Raw genomic sequence first — 23,485 nt, 5'->3', positions numbered from 1 at the left:
TGAGAGAACACTAATGAACTTACATTATTCCACTCTCAAAAAACTTCAAAATTCCCTCCTCATCTCTTTTTTTTTGTGTTTGTATTCAGGTTTCTTCACTTAATCAGCTCTGTGAAGGACATCCTAAACACTACATGAGACACAACAGAATATATTTTTCTTCCAGTATTAAAAAATGACATTGACAAACATTTTTAAGGAGCTTTTCTATATAATCAAGGTAGTGATCTTGAATTTTAAAAATCTATAAGTTAATTATGTTCTCAATGCAGACTGCTTATAGATACATTTAGAAATCACTTTCTGGGCAAGTCATCTCATTAGACATTCTATGACCATCTCTTACCTGTCTCAACCAAGGAAGACTTTTCACTGTTCCCACATTCCAAGTATGCTCTTTTTCTGACTGAATACCATCAAAGAGCAATTTAACTTGAAGTCATCTATGACAAAAGAGGCAGAGGAAGAGGAGGAGCAGGAGGAGGAAGAGGAAGAAGAAGAGGAGACAAAGGAAGAGGAAGAGGAGGAGGAGGAGGAGGAAGAGGAGGAGGAAGAGGAGGAGGAGGAGGAGAGGAGGAGGAATAATAGAGTGTGACTGATTGTTTCTATTGGCAGTTGGTCCTGGGTAAATGGCATTGCAATGACCTTAGTTGTTTGGGTACAGTATCTAAAATAAGAACGCTGGCCCCCAATGGCAGAAAAAGTAGAATAAACATCAAAAGAAAGCACAATAAAAAAAAAAAAGAAAGAAAGCACAGTAGAGAAACACACTCCTATTGTGAAAAGGAGGAGGCTTTTATTAAAGTGGCAGCATACCACTGAAGAGATGTGAGGAGAAACAGTGTGGCACCACTGTCTTTCACTGTCCTGAAATTGTCCCATCCAGCTCCTTGTTCAGTAAAGGGGAGGAAATTTGCTTGCACCAAGTCTTAGGCATACATTTAACTCCATCTAGAGTCCAGAGCAGGTGCCTCGAGTGCTGGCCGAGCTCCTGTAGGACAGTCATTGTCAATCGCACACTCAGTTTGCTTCTAACATTAGCAATGTCTCATGGGTGGCAGTTAGGTTTATTGTTTCCAGCATATGACTGCAAATGTGAACAGCTGCTGCTATACAGGTTTTGGACTCAGCCTCACAATTCAAAAACTAGAGGAGAATACCTGGGAACTCTTAAAAATAGTATGCTCCCCTCAGTTCTGTGTCTCTCAATGGCTATGTCCCAGCTAATGACCCTCCTGCTTTGTGAAGAGCATGTAGGACAGATACGGGTTTGAAGAGTACTGAAGAATCTGTTGCTTGGAGAAAGGAGAAACTATCACACAATTCAAGGTTGTTTATTCCAGTGGAAAAAAGTTCCATAAAAAATGACTGCAATTAATTGGATGACTCTACTTTCTCAGAATATAAAGACTAGCCACAGGAGAACATCAACGATTTCAAGAATGTTTTCTAAATTTTTGTTATCTTTGTGTCATTGTACAAAGGAGGTGCCATATAACAAAGCAGTATCTTGATCCCTGTCTCAGCCTTCAACATTCTCACTCCTATTCTTCTCACTCTTTACCTTCCTTTCATTAATTCTGTGGCATATACAATGAATCCTTGACTTCATTCTCTTCCCCTTCCCCCCTTTATTTGTCTACTCCCCTTCTCTTTCCCCTACCCGCTTCTGGCACATTTCCTGGTCTTGAGTACAAGGATATTTTTACCTCCCTAATGGTTACAAAAGAATTTGTAAAACACATAAGGAACACAATAGCAAAGTAAAAATAAATCAACCAATAGACATCTCTAACCTGGTGGGTGACACTTGGACACAGTGTATAATTAAATGAGCTGATTTTTAACAACATTGTGACAGTATAAACAATTATTTAGTTTTCCTAATAAGACTATATGGCATTCTATTATTATCCACCACTGATGATGTTGATGTTCTCTGGCCTGTCCTCCATGCTGCATTTTTTCCTGCTATACTTTATTGATATTTTTAATGATTTAGATTGGGATACTTATCTCTTATTCTCTCTCCAGTTTTAGATCAGACTGGGCAAGTCATCTCATTAGATATCCTATGATCATCTCTTGTCTCAGCCAAAGAGGACATTTTAATGATGTGCATTAGGATACTCTGGAACATCAAATTTTCTCAAGCTATCTTGATAAATAACTTTAGATTTGTGTTATGATCACTCACAGCCAATAGTAATGTGTTTGTTTAGCATCATGACTTTGAATGGCCTTATTTAAATTTTTTTTTTTTTTTGACCAGTCCTGGGCTTGGACTCAGGGCCTGAGCAGTGTTCCTGGCTTCTTCTTGCTCAAGGCTAGCACTCTGCCACTTGAGCCACAGTGCCACTTCTGGCCATTTTCTGTATATGTGGTGCTGGGGAATTGAACCCAGGGCCTCATGTATACGAGCACTCTTGCCACTAGGCCATATCCCCAGTCCCCTTATTTTAATTTTTATTAACAAAATTACAGAAGTTTGAAAAACTTCACATAACTGTGGTCGAAGATGCTGAGGTTGGAAAGTTTAAACTCTATCCCAGAATTTTTACACCAGAGAGACTTTTGTCATCATCTGCTCCACTGGTTCTCAGCCAGGGGAACATGCTAAACATAGAAGTTCCCAGGCTAGGAAGTCTTAAGGTAGCTAAAACAGGAACTTAGGGTGGTTTTTCAATTTCAGGGTTAAAATTATTGATCAGCATATCCACTAACATGAAGAAATTGAGTTTCAGAAAGGAGATACGACTTACCAAAGTCCACTTAGCTAGATAATGACTACCCAGCATGGAATAGATTCAGCCCACTCACAGTTCCCTGCTCATCTCACTCTGGCCCCAACTGCCAGATCCCTCCTTCTCGGTTCCTATAAGAAGAGGGTCACATCTCCAGTCCATGAAAGGAAGGTCATTATGTTCTACTATGAGAAGAACAGACGAAAGGCAATTTGTTTGTTTGTTTTTTTACCTTAAGACCATTACCTTTGTCCTTTTGAATTTCAGTGTCTGATCTGTATCCAAGCACCAACTGAACAATAAAGCAAAATATCAAGAGTTGGCAACATACAGACTACTGTAAAACAAAAAGGTTACTCATTTACTTAACATAACTAATACAATTTTACATAATAAAAACAAGGTTTGTGCCCCTGATAACTAGATCTCAGAAAGGCTAAGTCCTTTTATCTTTGTGAATTTTTTTTGTTAACGTATGAAAAAGCAGTAGGCAAACCCTCGGTACTATACAGCATTTCGTTAAGTACAAAAATATTATGTGACCAGTGTTTCATTGGTCTTAGTTCATGGTAGATACTCAAGAAATATTATAGCTTTTAAAACTTTTATTATAGGGTAGAAAGCTTATTGGGGTTACAGTTGTAGGCATATTAAAATACCAAAAATAGCATCCTTGATGCCATCCACTACCAAAATGCTACATAAAATACAAAGAATGGCAGTTAGATGATATAAGTAAGATTTAGATGTTGGAGAAGATCTGTGTATGATGGTCTACACATAAGACACTAAGCAAATATAATGGTGAGCAAAAGAAACAGACTTAATTACATAGCACTGCCATTCCATCCATAAAAGTTTAACACAGGAACAAATTACATTGTTTGGAGATGTAGAGTTAGGAGGGAAAACTATAAAGCAGAGGCAGGAATCAATGAGCAAAAAACATGGGAAAAGTGCTCCTGTGAACCGTGCAGAGACAGATGTCATGAGGAAAGGCACATGGGGATCTGAGGTGCTGACTGGAGGTTAGCTTGATGTGTTTCCATAGTTCCCACCTGTGTGTTTGTTTTGTGAATTTTTCTGTGTGTGTTTCATAATAAAATACTTAAATGTTTAAAACCAGTTTAGCAGATAACGCCCAAAGTAGTTACTAGACATCTCTATTACAGATATGTCAACTGTCTAGCCACATAGACCCCTAATATAATTGGGTGCAGTTGTAGAGCAGGTTTAGATAAGTGTTTATCTGTGTCCTGGCCCAAAAGATTCACCCTGGAGCTGTGTGGTGTCTAGTTGGAAAGCATTTTGATTAGAGGTTGCCAGGATCATTCAACACTAAATATACTATAACCTAATTTCATATGACTTACTAGTTCAGCACTATGTTCTAAACCATTAGTCCTCAAAATAGTTATATTTACTTGTTCCAATGTTTTCAGCCACAAATAGAAATGATAGCATATTTACTAAGAGAAAGGTTACATTTTTTTCTGAGTTTTAGAAGGGTAAAGACTTTTTGTGTTTTTAAGCCCTTTTTGAATGAAGTCAAGTAATTGTATTCCCTAATAACTTTTCTGCAGTTAGCATTATATATTTGAGATTAACCATGCCATTAAGTGTATTTCCACTTTATTCATTTGAAATACCACATGTTTAACGTATGCCACGAAGTTCCTATTCTTATGTTCATACAGAGGCATTTGGGTTTGATTTTGATTGGAGGTTTTCATTTGCTCAACTCAAAGGAAGGTGCTAAGCTAGGTGACAGTGGTCTGCACCTGTAATCCTAGTTACTCAAGAAGCTGAGATCCAGAGGATTAAGATCCAGGCAGAAAAGTTTCCTAAACTTCATCTCCAAACCAACCAACAAAAACCATGACTGGTGTTATGTCTGAAGTAGCTGAGAGCCAGACAAGCAAGTACACCATGCCTGGCTTATTTTTAGATATTGAACACTATCATGATTTGCACATTGGCTACACCTTGATACGGCAGTGCAGAAGGTTTTCTTTTCCTTCCCAATAAATGTTTTCGTTTGTTTTGTTTTATAAGAGTCACTTGAGTAGAATCAAGTGAACAAAGTCTAAAACAGCCTCAAACTTGCTGTTCTCATGACTCAGCCTCCATAGTACTGGGATTGTGTGGATGTGCTACCACATTGGACTCCAACATGGTTTTGATTTGAATTTCCCTGATGGCTAAAGATATTGACCTTTTTTCTTTAAAAAAAACACCATGCCTTTATGTGGCCTTTTAAATTGGTCATTTGTTCCTCTTCTTTTGGGAGATATCTGTTCAGATCATCGGCTCTTTTTTAATTGAAACAATAGCGCCTTTGATACTAAGCTTTTTAAGCCCTTTAGATATCCTGAATGTTTATCCTCTGTCAAATGAAAAGCTGACAAAGATTTTTTTTTTTACTCTGTAGGTAGTCTCACTCTCATGTTTGCTTACTGCACAAAAGCTTTTTATTGAATGAAATTCCTTTTGTCAAATGTTGTTCTTATTTCCTAAAAGAGGGTCACTTTTGATTTTCTCCAGTAATTTCATAGTTTGAAGTCTTACATTAAAGTGTATAACCCATGTGAGTGGAATTTAGTACAACACAAGAGGCTCAGGTATGGTCTCAGGCTTCTATAGGTGGATGCGGAGTTTGTCCAGCAATATTTGTTAGGAAGTAGTGTTTTCTTCACTGTGTGCTTTGGGTACCTTTGTCAAATATCAGAATAGTTGTGTTTATATAGGTTTATTTTGGGTCCTTTACTGTTTCATTGGTTCACATGTTTTATGATACTATTTATGACATGCTGCTGATTTTATTAAAATGGTTCTGTATTACAATTTGAAATTAGTTATTGCTATATGTCTAGAATTGCTTTTTCACTCAGAATTTGGCTATTCAGGGTCTTTATGATTCCAAATAAATTTTAGGTTTTTTAAAAGTAGGTAGCCGGTAAAAGAGAACACCACGCGATATTCAGGCAGGAGAGAAAGTTTATTACTGAACTGCTGGCCTGTGGCCGAGGTGATCCATGGCCAGAGAGAAGGGGGAGAGAGAGAGACCCCCACCCAGCCCTGCCTCATATCTAGGGTAGGGGCAAGGGGTGTGGCCAGGTGGATTAGGATGTGACCTCAGGGAAAGGGGAGGTAACTGCCTCCAGGTCTGCAGGTTACCCAGGTAACTGGGTGGAGACTTAATGAGGTGGGGGCATCTACATGGAGCCCTCAGGGAGAGGACCTAACATTTTTAGATTTTTTTTTTTTACTAGTTCTGTCAAGAACACCATTGGTATTTTGATAGTTACTCTAGTGAGTTTGTAGATCACCTCTGGCACTTCTGGCTATGGAATGATATTAACATTGTTAACTATTAATATTCTTCTAATCCATGAATAGGGTAGCTCTTGAAGTGCCAGACTTTGAAGTCAGGCCCCACTTTACCACGTGAACCCCATTTTACCACGTGAGCCCCATTTTACCACATGAACCCCATTTTAGAATCGAACCCTGAGCCAATCAGATTTGTACCTGTGTCCTAATCTTGCTTGCTTGAACAGCTGATTGTTGTAACCTTGTTCTTTGCCTTTATAAGCCCTGTGTAATCACAGCTCGGGGCTCCCTCCTAACCTCCGCTGTGTCGGTGGGTAGGACGAGGCCCGAGTTGCAGCTCGCTTAAATAAAGCCTTGCCTTGCTTTTGCATTTCGGAATGTCTGAGTCTCGGTGGTCTTCTTGGTGTTGGTTTTGCAACTTGGCACAACACTCTTTCCATACTTTTAGTATTTTTTCTTCAGTATTTTTGAAATTATCACTATATAGTTCTTTCATCTCCTAAGATAACTCTGTTCCTGTTTTATGTTTTGTTTTGAGGCTACTATAAGATTGTTTTCCTGATGTCTTTCTCAGTGATTTCATTATTTGTGTACAGAAAAGCTACTGACTTTTGTATATCGCTTTTATATCCCTGCCACTTTGCTTGAAGGTACTTTTTAGTCATGAGAACCTTTTGGTGGCATCTGTAGGGTTTTCTAAGTATGGAGTCATATCATCTGCAAACAGGGATAACTTGACTCCTCTTTTCCTATCTGTATCACAATTATGTATTTATCATTGGTTCTGCTAAATTTTGAAGTACTATATTAAATAAGAATAGTAAAAGTGGGCACCTGTGTTTTGTTTCTGGTTTTAGAACCTAGGGCTTCATGTACAGGAGGTAAGCACTCTTGCCACTAGGCCATATTCCCAGCCCCTACCATTGCATTTCTGTAACTACCACTATGATTATTTTTATAACTCATTACTCCGATCATTTCCATAGCCTGTTACTGTGGTTGCTATTTAGATACAGAAAGGAACAATGGCTACATATATCTGTAAATATCAAACTATGAAGAACTAGTCTCGAGGGTGGGAGTACAGCCCTCTAAGATGGAGTCACAAAAACAAAATGGAGTTATAGAAACTCTAAGACAGTGAAATTTTACAAACTCTATTACAGTAGTAAATTATGTAAAGTGTGAGGCTGAAATAAAAGAAACATCAGTGCAAACATCAGAAGACCTGAGTTTTCATACACAGTGTAAAATCTACAAGGTGTTTTAATCCTCTATTTGAATATCCCCCATTTGATTTAAACTTGTCATGTAAAGGACTACTACCATATTGGGTGTTTTAGAACTACTGCATGCAAGGTCTTATTCAAATAAATAACACTGTTGTTCAATTTGGCACCAAGCAGTCGGTTTTAAATTGTTTTAGCTATAAATATGCAATCACATTTCAAAGGTACAATTGTTTAAGCTTCTCAATCAAAATCCACAAAGCATTATAGAATTAAATAGTAAACTCATTAAAGTTTAAAATCATTACTCACCCTTTTCCCCAGGAGCCATATGTCAATTTTTTAAAAATGTTTAGAAAATAAGAACATTTTAAAGAGACTCAGTCTGATGCTCAACACCAGAACAAAGTTTTTAAGGAAGTTTTTAAGTTTTTAGGAAAAATACAATGAAATTGAAGCACAGAAAGTGGGAATGGAGAACAAAATGGGTATGGAAACCGGGTACTGGTGGCTCACATCTATAATTATAGCTGAGATTGGGAGGCCAGGGTTTGAGGCTGATCCCAGACAAAACGTGAGATCTTCTTCTCAGCCCATGGCTGAGCCCAGGATGGATGGTGTCTGTCCTCCCAAGCCATGTGTGAGGCTGAGACTGGAGGATTGTGGTTGCAGTTCAGCTGGGCTACAGAATCCCTGAGAATTGCTCAAAACAGAGGTGATCATGGACAGGGTGAGTGTGTCTGCCACCCTCTCCAGGAAGACTGGAGAGTGGATGCTCACATCCATGCAGGAAGTAAGATCCTTTCCAAAAAATACTTAGCAAGGAGCAGGGATGGAGGTGTGGCTCGGTGGTAGAGCCCCTGCCTAGCAAGGTCCTGAGTTCCAGCCCCTGAAGAGCATAGAGAATAAAATTGTGACCATTATGCCCCTAACAGGTATTTTGCTTCTGTACCTTTGCCTGCTAACCCATGAGGAAGTGGATAGCTACTCTGTAACCACACGCCCCCCCACCTCCACACCCCTTCTGTGAACTCTGTACTACCTGACTCTGGGCATTATCTGGTGCCCGGACGTGATTAATTGTCGGTGCCTGGAGCCCACTCAAGGTTGGACAGCTCTCAGACCCCAGCCCGGACCTGCCTGGCTCCAGGAATGTGGCTATGTGACCACTCCTGGAGGCCCACCCCCAGGGTTAAGGCCATCTGACCCATGCTTCAGCGGGAAGACCCAGGCCAATCCTGAGATAACCTGTAAACTAGGGCAAATGTCAACCAATCATGTACTTGTAACCAGGGGTCTTCCTCATCTTCCCTGTACTTGTCTATAAAAGCTGTGCTGGAATTGTGCTCGGGGCCTCTCAGCGTCACTGAGAATGAGTGTGCAGGGGGGACCGGGTTCGAACTCGCAATAAAACGACCCTTGGGGTTTGGCTTTGACTCGACTCTGACGGTTGTCTTTGGGGGCCTTAAAATCTGGGCATTACACCCCAGTACCTCCAAAAAAAAGAAAAGGATATGAAAAGAACTAAAGTAAGAATAGTAAGGTGAGCCAGGCATAGATTACACCTGTAATCTTAGCTACTCAGGAGGCCAAGATCTGAGAATCACAGTTTGAAGCCAAGGCAGGAAAGTCTACGAGACCCTTACCTCCAATAAACTATTCAGAAAAGACCAAAGTGGTGCTGTGGCTCAAGAGGTAGAGTGCTATCCTTGAGCAGAGGCTCGGGGACAGGGCCCAGGCCCTGAGTTCAAGCCCCAGGACAGGCATACGCCACACACGTGCGCGCGCGCGCACACACACAATTGAAGATAAAAGATTGTACGAGAGTCGGGTTACAAGATGGCGGGCCTGTAGTGTGCGGCGGCGGCGGGGGAGAGCGAGCGAGCTCTTGGGGGGCACAGGGAGGGGAGGGGAGGCGGAGACTCCCAGCGGAGGGGTCTCGGTGGCTCGGACCTCTCCAGAGACGACGACGCCGCCGCCGCCGCCGCCGCCGCCGCCGCCGCCGCCGCCGCCGCCGCCGCCTCTGCCACCTCCGCCGCCGCCGCCACCGCCGCGTCGTCTCTCGAGAAGGAGGTGCACCGACGGGGCGAGCGGGGAGGCGGCGGCCGGAGCGGCGGGCACTGCAGCCACCATGTCGGACACACGGCCACGAGTAAAGGTCTGTACCCTGAACGAAGACCGGCAGGGGGACGACCGAGGCACCGGGCACGTCTCCTCCACCTACGTGGAGGAGCTGAAGGGGATGTCGCTGCTGGTTCGGGCAGAGTCCGACGGGTCGCTAGATACATCCCAACACGGCGTGTCAGAAACAGCAGGACACATGAATGGTTTGGTCAGAAGCTGAGAACTATGATTTGGCTCCAAGTGTTCAGGAAAAAGCTGGCTGTGACGAGATCTGGGAAAACATTGGTCAGGTTCAAGGTAAAGACCCATCAGTAGAAGTCACACAAGACCTCATTGATGAATCAGAAGAAGAACGATGTGAAGAAATGCCTGGAACGAGTCATCGGATTGACCTGCCCACCGGTGAACTCAATCAGCTTGAAGAGATTGCTGACGTCGTTACCTCAGTTCTTTCCTCACCTATTCGTAGGGGAAAGTTGGCCTTAGCCTTGGAAAATGAAGGCTCTATTAAAAAACGACTGCAGCGATTCCAAGCTTGTGAGAACCTAGAAAACACTGAAGGTTTACATCATCTGTATGAAATTATTAGAGGAATATTATTCCTAAATAAGGCAACTGTTTTTGAGGTGCTGTTTTCTGATGAGTGTATCATGGATGTTGTGGGATGCCTTGAATATGACCCTGCTTTGGCTCAGCCAAAAAGAAATAGAGAATTCTTGACCAAAACTGCAAAGTTTAAAGAAGTTATACCAGTAACAGACTCTGAACTAAGACAAAAAATACATCAGACTTACAGGGTACAGTATATTCAGGACATCATTTTACCTACACCATCTGTTTTTGAAGAGAATTTTCTTTCTACTCTAACATCGTTTATTTTCTTCAACAAGTTGAGATAGTCAGCATGTTGCATGAAGATGAGAAGTTTTTGTCTGAAGTTTTTGCACAATTAACAGATGAGGCTACGGATGATGATAAACGGCGTGAATTGGTTAATTTTTTCAAGGAATTTTGTGCATTTTCTCAAATACAGCAACCTCAAAACAGGGATGCATTTTTCAAAACTTTAGCAAAACTAGGAATTCTTCCTGCTCTTGAAATTGTCATGGGCATGGACGATTTGCAAGTTAGATCAGCTGCTACGGATATATTTTCTTATCTGGTAGAATTTAGTCCATCGATGGTTCGAGAATTTGTGATGCAAGAAGCCCAGCAGAGTGATGATGATATCCTTCTCATTAATGTGGTAATTGAACAAATGATCTGTGACTCTGATCCTGAACTAGGAGGTGCAGTCCAATTAATGGGACTTCTTTGGGCTTTAATTGACCCAGAGAACATGCTGGCCACAAGTAATAAAACTGAAAAGAGTCAGTTTCTAAATTTCTTCTGCAACCATTGTATGCATGTCCTCACTGCACCACTTTTGACCAATACTTCAGAAGACAAAGGTGAAAAGGATGATATAGATGGATCTGACAGAAACAATACAATTTGTCCTGGTGCTCTTCGCTTTATGAGGCTGATAATTGGCCTTAAAGATGAATTTTACAATTGTTACATCACCAAGGGAAATCTTTTTGAGCCAGTTATAAATGCTCTTCTGGATAATGGAACTCGGTACAATCTATTAAATTCAGCTATTATTGAGTTGTTTGAATTTATAAGAGTGGAAGATATCAAGTCTCTTACTTCACACATAGTTGAGAACTTTTATAAAGCACTTGAATATAAAGCAATTTTATAAAGCAATTGAATATGTTCAGACATTCAAAGGATTGAAGACTAAATATGAACAAGAAAAAGACAGACAAAACCTGAAACAGAACAGTATACCATCTATATTGCGTAGTAACAGATTTCACAGAGATGCAAAGGCTTTGGAAGAAGATGAAGAAATGTGGTTTAATGAGGATGAAGAGGAAGAAGGAAAAGTGGCACCAGCTGAAAAATCTAAGCCAGAAGATGATTTCCCAGATAGCTATGAAAAATTTATGGAGACTAAAAAAGCCAAAGAAAGTGAAGATAAAGAAAATCTTCCTAAAAGGAGACCTTCTGGTAGCTTCAAATTTACTTTCTCCCACTCTGCCAGTGCTGCTAATGGAACAAGCAGTAAATCCGTAGTGGCTCAGACACCACCAACAAGTTCTAATGGGTCTTCTTCCAAAACTACAAACGTGGCTGCATCAGTAACAGCCACCAAGGGGAGTTTGGTTGGCTTAGTGGATTATCTAGATGACGAAGAGGAAGATGAAGAAGAAACATCCCCCAGGAAAAGACCTCGCCTTGGTTCATAAAATATTTGCTGGGGGACACCCAGCATGTGATCTTACTAAAATGCTGCAACTGTTCAATGAGCTGAAAATCTCAATCAGAAAGCTTTCTCACTTGAACCTATAAATATATACAAGGAATAGCAGACACACAGTATATCACCTAGGAGAGTTTAGTTGTGTAAGAAAACAAACCAGGCTTCCCAGGAACTTAATTGCTTGCTAGTAATTAAGGGTTTTGACTTTCAGGCTGTCAAAAAATAATGGGAGATAGCTTCTCAAAAAGGAAAGTCTCAGGTTTTGGGACAGTTTTGGGGAGGGAAAAGTTGATAAAATATTAATGCAGAGGGTTAACCAAACCAGGAAAAATCTAAAGCTTCAGTTGCAAATCCAATAACATTACTTATACAATGGTGCTGGCATGGTGTTTTAATCAGTTGCCTCATTTTAAAAGGAATTTTTAATAGAAAACATTGAATTGTCATATAGAAGTGAAATCAAGTGACTGGGACCATTTCTTTGAAGATTTCACAGAAATTCGGAGGGAAGTACACCCTATATAACAGCACATGTTAAATTCTATACATCAGAAATTTCACTGTATTTTGACAAAATCATGGATTCAGAATGGATGGGCTAATATTACTTTAAAATCAGCACTTTTAGGGGATAACCACAGTTAAGAAACAGTGCAATAGTATTCCATTCCAATTGATACTCTGAAAACTTAAGTGGGGTAGAAGAGGATGTCTCCATCCACTTACCAGTACAATCTTTTGTGGAAGATAAAAAGACACTTTCTATTTTGTCGGTAAAGTTGTGTCTCTTGAGATCTTCGGGCAAGTTTTAAAGTATAAAGGAATAGTGCTGAATCAAATGGCATTTAACAGCTAGAGGCCATTTTGATCCATAAAGCTACTTAGGTTATCTTAATCACATGCAGCACATGAAGCTTTCCCATATACAAAAAGGGTGTAATATGAAAGCTGCTTTTATAAGAGTAAAAGCACATTCCATGTACGTGAATGAATTTACAATAATTGAGGCAAACCGTTAAGAGGTTTTATTTTTAGAACAAGTTAACTGTAAATATTTTAATGTTAGTTTGCTCATCTATGATCTGAGATCCTGCTGAGATTAAAAAAAAATTGTCCCCAAACTACAATTAACAATGCACATTGGGAAAAAAAATTCTAAAAAATAGTAATCCCAGCTATAGTCTTTAGATCACCTTTTGTAATGTGTTATGGGTCCATTTTCCCAGAGTAGCTTAAACTGAAGCAGTTTCCCCTGTTTGGAAATTTTGTAGTTAATTTTAATTTTGACTATTGTTTGGAAAAGATGGGCTGTCTGTGTAGATATGAAGTATAGTTTTTTCCATAAAACAGATGTTTATTTTGTATTAAAAATATACCACTGTACTTGTTTTACAACATTTGTATACATGTGGTGATATTAATGCTGAGCTGTAAAATTCAGGAATTAAAATGTGACCCTGGGGGCTGGGGATATAGCCTAGCGGCAAGAGTGCCTGCCTCGGATACACGAGGCCCTAGGTTCGATTCCCCAGCACCACATATACAGAAAACGGCCAGAAGCGGCGCTGTGGCTCAAGTGGCAGAGTGCTAGCCTTGAGCGGGAAGAAGCCAGGGACAGTGCTCAGGCCCTGAGTCCAAGGCCCAGGACTGGCAAAAAAAAAAAAAAAAAGTGACCCTGTAATTCCATGATTGATGCTTGTGTTGGTTTGTTGTAAATATGTTCATTTCCATTTTGAGATATGTCCATTTTATATTACCGTTAAAAGCCAATAAAAGTATCCACAAAAGTATTAGAAACCATTGAACATCCAAAAAAAAAAAAGATTGTACAAGCATTCTGTGTCCAGAGAGAAATGCAGGTCTTGATAAACTATTATGATAAAACAGAGTTGATAGGAGGCAGGCCCTGTGGCTCTCATCAGTAATCCTAGCTACTCTGGAGGCTGAGATCTGACAATGGTAGTTTGAAGCCAGCACCTGCAGTAAAGTCTGAGATGCTCTTCTCCAATTAATCACCAACATTGCTAGTAGTAGAAGTGTAGTTCAAGTGGTAAAGCATTAGCTTTGAGCAAAATAGCTCAAGGACAGCACCTAGGCCTTGAGTACGAGCCCCAGGACCATCACCAAAAAAAGTGTGATGCATTGTGGATGTGGGCACAAAAGATTTTTAAAAATAATGGTCTTAAAGAGCTAGGAGCCACTGGTTCATGGCTATAATCTTAGTAGAATCATGGTTCAAAGCCAGCCAGGCAGAAAAGTCTGTGTGATCCTTATTGCCAAATAAATAGCAAAAAGCCAGAAGTAGAGGTGCAGCTCAAGTGGTAGAGTGTTAGCCTTGAATGGAAAAGGCTGAGGAACAGCACACAGGCCATGGTCTTAGGACTAGCACACAGAAAAAATAGTTCTTAGAAGCAATTGTTTCAAAATAAATCAGTTGCTTCCCGATAGCTAATCTTACAAATAGATCTCTACCTTGTAATAGGATAGATTTTCTGTAATTTGACTAACGTGGGCCTTTTTATCCCACAATAAACAAGTTATCTTTATTATTCAGTTTTAAACTAATAGTTTTATTTTTTTCTGAAATCTATACAATCAAAGCTTTGTCAATTTTTTCTACCATTTTTGGAAGTCTAAAAATGTCACAATACTAAGATAATATAGTTTGCCATTGTATTTGAAAATGAGATTGTTAAAATGCTTTGACATATTTGAAATCTTATGCCTAGCTAATAAAACTAGATGCACAAAATTCCCTTTCTATTTTCCCAACTTGAATTTTGCATACTATTGTAATCAAATACTCAGCCTTGTTTCTTCCAAGTTCTTAGATATTTTTTTCTACACCACTATTCTCCAGTTTCCATTGTGTTACTTCCTGTTAGGAAATTATTCAAAAAAAATCTAATTGTTGTCTTTCAAAGAGACACAGGTTGACCAGCAGTGTTTGGGGTTATTTCATAATCTAGAAAGTTTCCTGTCTTTGAAATATTCAGACCATTCTTTCTTTTCCTCTCCTTTGGGAGCATGTCCTCCCCTTCAATTATTCTGCATCTGTCTTTTTCCCTCAACCCTACAAAAAACTGTACAAGCTCCTGAGTTCCAGTGTCCTACTTCTTCAGGCATGTGACGCAAAGCATAGGAACAGCAGGCTTGTTTGCTGGGTGCCAGGGTGATCCTGTGGGCACAGCAGTGCCTCTCCATGCAAGTTTCTTCCTGTCTAACTGGACTAGCCCAACAACAAAGCTGTATCTATTTCAATGAAACTTGCCCCCAAGGGTGTTCACTGGAGGAGAGTGGAAAGGAAGGGTGTGAAATAGGTAAATTCTCAAGAAAATGCAACCTATCAACATTGTATACAAACTCAAATAAATTCTTGTGATTTTTAAAAATATTTTGTTCTAGAAGGTAGCAATGGTAGCATATTCTAGAAAACAAAAGAAAATATACATCAGGAAAACATCAAACAAGAAATGGAGGATTGTTAGATAAAAATGATGTTACTGTGTATATATTCCATTTATTTTTTACTAATAAAATTCTAAACATATAGCATGACTACATACATGATCACTTGAAGTGAACATGATATAGGCTGAGTGGATTGAAAAACTAAGTATTTTAGATGTTCATTCCTTATATATTCATAATACATACACGTATACTTTATATGTACTTTATCTTTTTTTTTTTTCCAGTCATGAGGCTTGAACTCAGGTCTTGGGGGCTGTCACTGAGCCTCTTTGTGCTCAAGGCTAGCCCTCTACTACGTGAGCCAAAGCAACACTGGCTTTTTCTGTGTAGTTTATTGGAGACAAAAGTTTCATGGACTTTTCTACCAAGGCTAGCTTTAAAATGTGATCCTCATATCTCAGCCTCCTGAGTAGGCTAGGATTACAGTTGTGAACCACTGGTGCCCGGCTTGTTCTATTTAAAAAAAAATTTTTTTTTTTGCCAGTCCTGGAGCTTGAACTCAGGGCCTGGGCACTGTCCCTGAGCTTCTTTTGCTCAAGGCTAGCACTCTACCACTTGAGCCACAGCATCACTTCCAGCTTTTTCTGTTTATGTGATACTGAGGAAGTGAACTCAGGGCTTCATGTGTGCTAGACAAGCACTCTACCACTAGGCCACATTTCCAGCCCCTGTACTCTTTTATCTTTTGAGTACATTTCACCCTGACTCAGAACTCATGTTGTGCTTTGGGAACCATAAGTTGTACAATTTGCTTATATTTTAATTCATTATATTCTCATGAAAAGGTCCAGAAAGATCCAGTTCAAAATAGAATCATCAGTGACATTTAAAATCTTTATATTCTGACTGTATACAGTTGTTGGTTGGTTGGTTGGTTTTGGCAAGAATCATGGCAAGGGTATCAACGTGAGCTAAGAGTCTTTGTACCAAAATGCCCTCTCCAAAATAATTTCTGGGCCAGAAATTTAATAAAAATGGCTACATTTATTGTCATGTTTGGTAATTATCCATAGCAAGATCTAAAATGCTACATTTGAGACACTAACACCTTAGAAATATGAACTATATGAAAGCTGTTGAAGGTATCATCTTAAAGATTCTTATTTTTACACAAAAAGGAAATCACAGAAGAGAAAAAAACAAACGTGGCACTATGAGCCAGGCATCAGGATAGAGCTTGACATACCCGAGGTCATTTTAGTGATATATTTGTATAGAAGGTTGTTAGAGGTGTTTAACTAGTTGTTCTAAGCCAGCACAACCCTGACTCTTATCTCACAATGCAAATATTAATGTTCTGCCTGTTTCTCTTACACAAGGTTTTTGCTTTTTAAAGTTTTCTATTTTGAATCCCCAATTGCCTCGGGCTTGGTATAGAGCATTCTCTTAAAGACTGGCCTAGTTCTTCAACTTCCAAAATATTTCCAATTCAAACCACCTATTCAACGTCCTGGGTGCCAGTGAGTCATGTTCCTTTTCAAGTCAACTGATCAGGATATCAAAGCTTCCTTATCTTTCTGGGTGGATACTGCATCATTAAGCAGTATTATGTCCTTGGCCAACACACTTGAGAGTTAGGTTTAGTTATTAACTTGATGAGCCTCCACCCAAGTAACTATTCTAGGAAATAATTTGGTGAGTCAGGTGTTTTGGTATTCAGATTTTAGCAACCAGGAACCTGCTGTAAGTGCTTCAACTCAAGTCTGAATGCACTGAAAGCTGCCATCAAAGGGACTTTTCTGTGCCAAACAGATGAAAGGATGTATTTATTGAATCAGAATTGTTTTGTGTGTGTATGCATGTGCACACTCACACAAGTACTACAGCTTGCAATGTCTTTTTTTATAGTGGCATTTTGATATGAAAGGTCAAGAGATATGGGTTAATTTTAATGAAGCGATGAGTCCAGGGTGGTTCAGGCAGATGAGGAAGTGACCTCAGAGTAGGGTCCTTTGCTGACTCAGGAGAGTGACAGGTGATAACTGGTATCAGACAGGTGAAGAAGGGGGGAGGGGCAGTTCTCCTGGGCAGACCTAACAGTGAGACACTATTTGCTATCACAAAACGTAATTAATATAAATATCACATTAAAAAACCAAGGTTAAGTGTCAGGCAGGCATGTAACACAAAATAGGGATTATTTCACTGCTGTGTCACTTGATACTAATTAACCATCACAGGAATGATTTAGAGGCATGGTGGTGGGAGGAAATGTCTTCTCTGACAGATGGGTTCTGAAGGATCCAAGCAGAAAACTACTTTGTATTTTAATGAATTACTCAACTACCAGGTTTTTTCCCTGTAATATTTTACTAAACAGTATAGCACTGGTATATGCATAATTTAAATTTTTTATATACATTTCATTTTCCTTTAATACTAGAGTTGAGTCCACAATACACAATAGTCTTTCTTCCATCATCCTCCAAACAACTAGATGCAAGCAACATTATCAATTTAGAAAGAAAAATAAAAACAAATTTCCTTCTGAAAAGATAGTTATGGTGTTTCATATTATAGTTATTCTAAAACGATCACAATAAGTCATGAAATAATATTACAACATTAAGTTATGAAGTAACACATGTGTCAGTTCCCATTTGTAGCTGTTCCCATGGAGGAAGCTGTATAATGAAACTTGGCTTTGCTCCATCTTGTATCTTTTGTTAAAGAAATGTAACCTCCTTAGAAAAAAAATTCTTTAACCACGCATCATGCCATTTGCAAATGGTTAAATCTATGCCTCACAAGGAGACGAGGGACTACTCCAGAAGGAAGATAAAATGTAAATGCTAGCAACCACTTACCATGGTATAACTGTGGCAATACCAATTATGTTAAAAGTTTGTCCAGGGCTGGGAATATGCCCTAGTGGCAAGAGTGCTTGCCTCCTACACTTAAAGCTCTCGGTTTGATTCCCCAGCACCACATATATGGAAAACGGCCAGAAGGAGCACTGTGGCTCAGGTGGCCGAGTGCTAGCCTTGAGCGGGAAGAAGCCAGGGTCGGTGCTCAGGCCCTGAGTCCAAGGCCCAGGACTGGCCAAAAAAAAAAAAAAGTTTATCCAAAGGTGAAGAAAAGAACAGGTTAAGTCATACGGCCTGGGCAAGTCCATAATTCCCAAATGAGTGCACAGAACCTTTTTCCACGTCATTTTTATTGCAGTAAAAGATAAAATTTTAACCATTTACAGTGCACAGATCAGCAGTAAGTCTGCTCAGAGAGTTGGGCAGCCATCACTACTATCCACCCACCACTTCATCCACTGCTGTGCCTGCTCGCGCAGCTTCACCCACTAAGACCTGCCGATCCCAGACGGAGGGACGCGATCACCCAGGGCTGTTCCCGCGCCTGTTGCTGGAGGCTAGGCCTCCTCAGCGGTCTCTACGTTGGGGCACCTAGAAGTTTCCAGATGGGCACCGCTTACAGCCGCGGCGGGCTCCCGAGAGCACCGGGGCGCGCGAGGACTCCGCCGTCCCCACTGCCCGGGACTCGGCTCCTCTACCCAGGAACGGGGAGGGCTGGGAGAGGAGAGGAGGTAGGTCCCACACCACTGCGGCCGGCCGCTGCAGCCTCGCCGCGGGAGAGGGCGCTCTTTGGTGACGCAAAATCCCATTCTCGCGGGAGGGAACGGGATCCGAGCCGGGCGAGCAAATCTGGAAATCTCAGGGGGCATTAGAGCCCGAGCGGCCGCAGCACCGAGGGGCGGGGCGCTAGTGGCAGGGGGCGGGGCCTGTTCTCAGAGAGGGAGGGGCGCACGCGGAGTGGAGGGGGGGCGGGGCCTGTCCTCAGAGAGGGAGGGGCGCACGCGGAGTGGAGGGGGGGCGGGGCCTGTTCTCAGAGAGGGAGGGGCGCACGCGGAGTGGAGGGGGGCGGGGCCTGTTCTCAGAGAGGGAGGGGCGCACGCGGAGTGGAGGGAGTGGCGGGGGCGGAGGACTGAGGCCTAGGACGGAAGGCAGAGAACAGGGGCGGGGCCTGTCCTCAGAGAGGGTGGGGCGAGGCGGGGAGGGGAAGGGAGGCGGGGGGGAGGGGCCGCTGAGGGCAGAGGCCGGGGGCGGGGCCGCGCGGCCGGGACCTGTGGAGCGCAGGTAGCGCCGCCGGTTGGGCGACGGGGACGCGGGACAGCGGGGACTGCGCATGCTCGCCGGCAGCTTTGGGCCCGAGGCGGAGCGGCGGTGACCGACCCGCGGCGGTGACGAAGCGGCTGCGGTAATCGCTGTGGCTGCGATGGCGATGTGAGTGGGCCCGGGCGGAATGGTGCTGACACGGGCAGGGCCGAAATCTGAGCCTCTCAGCCTGACGTCGGGACAGGCCCGAGCCGGCGGGGTGGTCGCTGAATCCCCCCGCGGTCGCTAAGGCGCCTCTGCACCCCCGGCTCGGTCCTGGGCCGGGCCGGAAGCGGCCTTCGCCGCCCGGTCCTCGGCCTCCCGAAGCGTCCCGGCGAGAGGCTCCGGAGCCGGGTCCCCGCCTGCTGAAGGTCGGTGGGGACGGCGGTGCGGGACGTTCTCCGGGAGGCGCTGGGCCGCGGGTCCCGGATCCTCGGCGGGCGTACCCCCCAGGGCCCTAGTCTCTCCCCCACGGCCCCAGTGCGCCCCAGGCGTCCCTCTCACGGCCCCCGTGCCTCCCGGGCCCCTGGTGTCCCCCCTCACGTTCCTGGCGCCCGTCCCCGTCGCCCCCCTACGGCCCCGGTATCCCAACCCGTCCCCGGTGCCCCCCCTACGGCCCCGTCGCCCTCCCCGTCCCCGGTGCCCCCCATACGGCCCCGTCGCCCCCTTACGGCCCGGTGTCCCCCGTCCCCGGTGTCCTCTCCACGTCCCCGGCAAGGCCCCCCCCCCCACGTCCCCGGTGTCCCCTCCACGGCCCCGTTGCCCCCCTACGGTCCCGGTGTCCCCCGTCCCCGGTGTCCTCTCCACGTCCCCGGCAAGGCCCCCCCCCCACGTCCCCGGTGTCCCCTCCACGGCCCCGTTGCCCCCCTACGGTCTGGGGTTCCCCCCCCACGTCCACGGTGCCCCCTTACGGCCCCGGCGCCCCCCCCCCAAGGCCCCGCGGTCACCCCCACGTCCTGGGTGTTTCCTCCACATCCCCGGCGCCCCCAGGACCCCCTCCATCTTCACCCCATTGGTGATTCGGCTTCATCCCGCGCCTTCTCGGCTCTCCCGAGGTTACGATTCTCCTTGCATGCCTGTCCTCACTCCCTTTTGCCAGGTGCTGTGGTGTTTGCTTGTCTAGCTTTGCACTAGCGTGTGCTCCTCCGGGGCTCTCCCTTGCCCTAGCTCTCTCTTGGCCCTTGGCCTTCTTGCTTTCTGTCCAGTGGTTCTGTCCACTTCCAGTTTCCAAGCGTGTTTTCTCTTTCCTTCCAAAACACTTTGGTGTAGATGCACCCTTTTCACTTGTCTGTTCATGTTTACTTCTTATTAAAGAGTTCTGACCTGCTTTTAATCTTTTCAGCTCTCCTATCTTAAGGTTGGTGTCCACTCAGTTCTTGAAATTTCCAACTTAATAAAACCTCTTCACTTTTCCTCACTAGCTTTTTTCTCACCAAATTTATAGGAGTAAAGACTGGCTATATTTACTGTTACACTTAGTGACTGAAGCTTTGGTTTTAATTTTGTTTACCTGTCATGGCAGAAGAAGCAGTTGAGGACAAACTTCATAAAACTATAAAGGGTTAATATTTGTTAAAAGTTTATTTCATTTTCCAAGAACATAGTTTAAGTTTAGCAAAATTTGTATAGTAAAATCTGTTATTTCATGTTTTATACATTAATGTTGCAATTAATTGCATCATTTTCTTCAGTGCACCTGTTCTCTGTAATAAAGGCACAACAAGTTTTGCCAATTTGACAAAATTAGTGTGCTTACTGAAGAAGAAATACATGAAGACAGAAGTATTAAATTTTTTGAACTGTGCAAAAGAACTTTCTGGACAAGAGTGAAAACATATCCCCTTATTTTATTGTGATCAGGATTGCATTAATAAACGTTTTTATAACTAATGGCAATCATTTTGGAAGCATCTGATGAAGTAGTTGTTTTAAGTCAAGTTTGTCTTTTCTCTAGGGTTGAAGATCAGCTGGATTATGAATTTCATTTTGAAACCTCAAAACAACCCACAAACAGTAAATTCTTCCTTGTATTATCTTTGTCAGGTAGGCATGAAAGTTTTCTGATTCTAAGAATGGAAATAGCAAGACAAAAAAGTATTGTTTATTGTTCAAGGTCATTTAGAGGTAAAAGAAGAAAGATGCTTGTTATCATTATACCACACTTCCTTTAGGACCAGCAATGACTCTGTATGATAAGAAGTAAGAAATTTCTTAGCTTGTGAGATTTTTTAAAAAATAATTTTTTGAGTGCAAATAAAGATAACTGCTATGTCTGAAAGAATCTTCTTCTTGTTTAAATACTGACCTCTTAAAGGAAATATTCATAGTTAATGTCTGTAGATACTCAGTATTATATTGAATTGATTTTATGCTCTCAGAAATGAAGGATTTATGGTATACAGTAGACACAGGGTTTGATGTTAAGATTTGAGCTTTCAAGCTATATGACTTGTAACATTAGTTTGTAGAAGTCACTTAACCTCTATACCTCACAGTTTCCACCTGAGACAATGTGGGTAATAAAGGTTGCCACCCAGTAATCTCAAAGTAGCAGATCCTACTCATTAATACATACTTAGAGCCACCACAGAAATACTTAATTTTGTCTTTTTAATTTTAGACTATATGAGTATAATCACTTAAATTTTTAAAAATCAAACTGAAACTTAAAAAAAAATTTAAATTACTGTGAAAAATCTAGTACAGTACAAGTGAATGGTGGACCGGCTTGGAGTAGTAAAAGTTCACGGGCAGTGAAACAGACACTGGGACATTCAGTGTTTGACAAGAGGACAAGAGTTGGTACTGAGAATTGCTTATAGGCTTATGTTTTTGGTTGCTATCTTTATTCACTGTATTAGAGAGTGTGCAGGAAGATTGTTCAGAGACTTGGTGGAGCAGAGATTTCCTTTGTTTTGATACTAGAAATGAAGGAAGCTACTTAAGAATCAGTTGTAATGTGTATGTGTGTTTAAATAAATGGAAATGGGGGTATATAGATTTGAAGTGAGTACGAGTTTTTGTTTAGTAGGTTTGTTTTGTCTTGTTTTTGTCTCATGTTTTTTTCAGGAAGAATGTTTAGAAATTAGTAGGAATTAAAAGCAAAGTGGTGATATGGAAAGTATTTTCAAGGGACCCAGTGGTTTCCCAGTAAAGTTACGAAAACAGTTTTTAGCTATATGTTTTTCAGAAGAAATATAGTAAAGCAACTCTGTAGTGGGTTTTTAAACATTTCTAAAGATTGACAGTTTTTAACATGTACATATTTAGCTATAATGGTATGCTGAATTTAAAAGAAAAATTAACTTCTGACAAAATATAAAAAAATGTCAGGTATTATACCATTAGAATATACCGCTTAAATAACTTAGCTGAATAAGAACTTAAATAGCTGGGTGTTGGTGGCTTTATCCTGTAATCCTAGCTACTCAGGAGGATGAGATCTGAGGATCGCATTTTGAAGCCATCCCAGACATGAAAATTAATGATGCTCTTATTCCAATTAAGCCTCAGAAAACCAGAAGTGGTGCTGTGGCTTAAAGGGGTAGAGCATTAGCTTTGAGAGCTCAGGGACAACACCCAGGCCCCAAGTTCAAGCCCCACATAAACAAAACAAAACAAAAAAAACCTTAAGTAGTTGACACTTTTGTGTAATAACCCTACAAATACTCAACCGAAAAAATAATTCAGAGAACGTAATAGTGTGTTTTTGTATTGTTGTATAAGGTCTGTCAGGCCATTGGTACTATATATATATAGCGTGTGTGTGTGTGTGTGTGTGTGTGTGTGTGTGTCTGTCTGTCTGTCTTACTGTTTAAACTGAGGGCCTGGTCACTTTTCTGAGCTATTTTGCTTATGGCTACTGCTTGACCACTTGAACCATTGCTGGTTAATTGGAGATAAGAATCTCCCAGATTTTCCTGATTTCCAGATCTCTGCCTTCTGAATAGCTAGGATTATAGGCTTAAGCCTCTGGTGCCAGCTCAGAAAATAGTATTACTAAAATATGTTATCAATATAGAAATTTGTTGATAGTGGGCTTGAGCATTTCTGCTAAGTTTTACAAAATGCATTTTTGCTATAGTTCTTAATTTAATCTGAAATCCCCTTGAAGATACCTTCTAGGATGTAAGTGCATTCTTCGTGATGTTTGAACAGTATTAA

The 23,485-nt window shown here is 41.8% G+C and overlaps 1 protein-coding gene and 1 pseudogene across 8 annotated transcripts in view; both read left to right on the top strand.

Annotated features, from left to right (window-relative positions):
- The first annotated feature begins 9,388 nt into the window (after nucleotides 1-9,388).
- LOC125357791 lies at nucleotides 9,389-13,201 on the top strand (annotated as a pseudogene).
- Nucleotides 13,202-19,289: 6,088 nt separating this feature from the next.
- Fam135a (family with sequence similarity 135 member A) overlaps nucleotides 19,290-23,485 on the top strand; it is a 72,004-nt gene continuing 67,808 nt past the window's right edge. For 6 of the 8 annotated variants that reach the window (XM_048354708.1, XM_048354711.1, XM_048354707.1 and 3 more), the window contains exons 1-2: nucleotides 19,290-19,450; nucleotides 21,276-21,364. The gene's annotated coding sequence lies outside the window, so the exon portion shown is untranslated. Of the gene's footprint in view, nucleotides 19,451-19,470; nucleotides 19,693-21,275; nucleotides 21,365-23,485 lie in introns of those variants that run through there. The other 2 variants (XM_048354706.1, XM_048354705.1) reach the window with 2 other exon arrangements.

This window comes from Perognathus longimembris, chromosome 9 (genome assembly GCF_023159225.1).
Source record: "Perognathus longimembris pacificus isolate PPM17 chromosome 9, ASM2315922v1, whole genome shotgun sequence".
Taxonomy (NCBI): domain Eukaryota; kingdom Metazoa; phylum Chordata; class Mammalia; order Rodentia; family Heteromyidae; genus Perognathus; species Perognathus longimembris.
This window is presented reverse-complemented; position numbering and strand designations above follow the sequence as displayed.